Raw genomic sequence first — 3,011 nt, 5'->3', positions numbered from 1 at the left:
AAAATTCTTTCCAAATACCAAAGTGGTCTACTGAGAATAAATAGAAATGGTTTCCATTCTTAGGGGAGCCTAGGTTTTTTTCCTTTTTTTTTTTTTTTTTTTTTCAGGAAAAGAAAAAACACTCAAGTTGTCAACACTAGTCACTTTTTTTTGTGACCTTATATTTTAAATATTGTCCATCAAACCTTGGGCTTCAATAAGTGAAGGATGTTAGTTCATTTGATTTAAAAATCATGGCTTAAAGTATCTATAGGAACTGCCATGGAAAGCTTTGGAAAAATTGGAAAATGAGCCCTTCTGGGGAGAGAGGAAGAGTTTCAGGTTCTGCCTTGCTCCCGGAGCACTGGGAATACAATTGCAGTCACTTATTTACATGGAGGACTGCGATAGGGAAATGACTCATTTGAAAAGGTATTTTGCAATTTTAATCAATTTTGCTGCCGCTTGCCAGCAAATTAAAAAACCTGCCCTCCAGGAAGCGTCTGCTGGCTGCGGATGAGTAAGCAGAGCCCGGTCCCGGGGGAAACCTGTGCTCCTGAATTGGAGGGGGAACACTCACGGAGACAGCTGCAGTGAGATGAGCCCAAGTCTCCCCAAATTGCTAGGAAGTCCTTTTTGACCTAGTAAGCCCAGGATTTCTACTGTCAGTCCCACACTCTGCCCACAGGCTGTCATGCTTTGCTCGTGAGCATCTCTTCAGAGCAGCAGCACAAGGGCAAAGACTAATTGTTTTCAGACATCTTTAGAAATCATTTGTTTGTCCCCAATACCTCCTGCTGCAACTAGTTTCTTGCTCCAGTTTTGAGTTTGCCACCAGTTTGTGTGAACATTTACCCAGAAGGTGTCATGCCAGGGTTTGCTGCGGAGGACTGTCTTTAACGTGACACCAAATTTAGGATTTCTGCAAAAGGAAACTCCCATCTTCCAGCCGAGGCCATGGCTGGAGCTGTACCTGCTGCTTCATCCCTCTGCTCCCAGGGATTTCCATCTGCCCTCCCCACCTCCCACACTGCTGCTAAGGATGTGCCCAAGTTCAACCTCAGGTGCGTTTATTTAGATTTGCTCCAATTTTTTTTATTTTTGGCAGAACACAGAAACCAGCTGCTGAAACAAACTTCATTCCCATTTACTAGAAAAACTCCACTAATCCAAACCCTCATCCCTCTGCAGGAAAACAGCGGAAAACAGCCGTGTCCCCTTGGCCAGCCCCTTGTTCAGCTGCAGACAGGATTTTCATCCTGGAGAGACTTTAATTGTCTCCTGCGATGGCAGACTGCCCGCCACTGCACCCTGCGCCTTCGTGCACGCAGGACTGTACATCGTACAAGCGATGCAGTAAAAGCAGGTATTCTTACGGCCCATAAAGCGGGTCTGGGCTGTACCAAAACAAACTCTCCAGGTCGTCACGCTGTGACCCTGCACCTGAGAGTAAAGGTCTTCTGGTGGTTTTAAGTTTACTCAGTTTTATAGGGAGAAAGAAACAGTAGTAATAAAACTAAAAAAAAACATCTTACAGATGCATTGTTAAAGCTCTAGATTAACTGTACCAGGAAAATTACTGAGCAAGGCACTGATTTTTTTTTTTTTTCTCCTCTCCATTATTGCTTAATTGCATATGTAGAAAAATGGGATTTACAGTAACACAGGGGCTGTTTTGGGAGCGTTGGAGGGAGGGTGGAAAGAGGGAGGAGACTGACATATTTGCACCTGAACCGAAAGTGGTACCGCTGTTAAAATCCTGTTGTTAATTCAAAATTAGAGAAGAAACACCAGCCCATAGCAGCAAGTTTTGTCTCCCCATTCCTTGGGGAGGGAAGAGCTGTGTACAGACCCAGAAGGGTGTGAGACGGGACAACGGCAAAACCTTACAGAGCCCTTCACGAGTGCAGGGATTTGCTCTTTCCCGGACTATCTGGGAAGGGCTCCCAGCATTCCCACACAGAGCGTGCGGGCAGGCAGGGACCTCCTGTCTCATCAGAGTGGGACAGGGAAGCCCACTGCCCCCTGCGCCATTGCTACACGGGTGGTGGCTCAAAAAGAAGAGGAAAGAAAAACGTGATCAGCAGCAGTGTTTAAATGCAGATTTTAAAACCAGCTGATTTCCACACACCTTGGGTGACTTGGTTTTTGAGTGTTGGTTGTCTTTTTTTTGAAAACAGGCTGACTACAGCTTTATAGGAGATTAGGGAAGAGTTGGTCTGAGCCTTAGCATACAGAGAAGCCAAGGGGGAATGGAAGCTCTGCTTAGGGGCAGATATGCAATGCAGGTAGGGTAACTGATTTGCAGGCAAAATGTCTTCCGACAAAATGATTCATAAAATCTGCCCGGATCATGCCCCAATCTTCATGGTTACACATGGAGAGAAGAAGATCTCCCTCTCCCAGGAGGCAACAGCTGCCACCTCCATATGAATTTCCCCCAAATTTGGGCCGGGAGGGCACGAGGCTGAATTCTTCCAAGACCTGTGGGGCTGTTACTAAAGCCAGGGGGAGGCAAGGTTGAGCAAGATGCGTGTCTGGTAGCGAAACTGCAACTTTCCAGCAAGAGCGAACACTGCTAACGTTTCCCCAGATGGACTTCAATGTAAAAACTAGAATATACGGCAAATTGGTGAACGTAAACAGCGGGCGGAGAGCTGGGCGAGTCTGCAATGGTGTAGGGGTACTGGGACAGGAGAGCAGCCTGTAACTTTGTAATGGGGAGAAAACAGCTGGGATGCTGGTGGAAACACGGGGGAGGGGCAAAAAAAGTAATTGCCATTTAAATAACTGAGGATGCTTTAATTAACACCCGCGGGGCGGCTGGGTGCTGCTGCTGCCTCCTGCTTGGGGAGGGCGTCCAGGAAAACCAAGGAGGGGAAAAAAGGGAAAAGCAGAAAGGCAGGGAAAAGCCGGAGGAGGTTTGGTCTGTGTCCCCGTCCGCCGGGGCGGGCCGGTCCCGCGTGGGGCGGTGCGGGCGGCTCCCCCCGCCCCGGTCCCGCTTCTCCCGTCCCGTCCCGTCCCGTCCCGGC

Source organism: Buteo buteo, chromosome 21, assembly GCF_964188355.1.
Source record: "Buteo buteo chromosome 21, bButBut1.hap1.1, whole genome shotgun sequence".
Classification (NCBI taxonomy): Eukaryota; Metazoa; Chordata; class Aves; order Accipitriformes; family Accipitridae; genus Buteo; species Buteo buteo.
The sequence above is the reverse complement of the archived record's forward strand: the minus strand, read 5'-3'. Positions refer to the sequence as shown.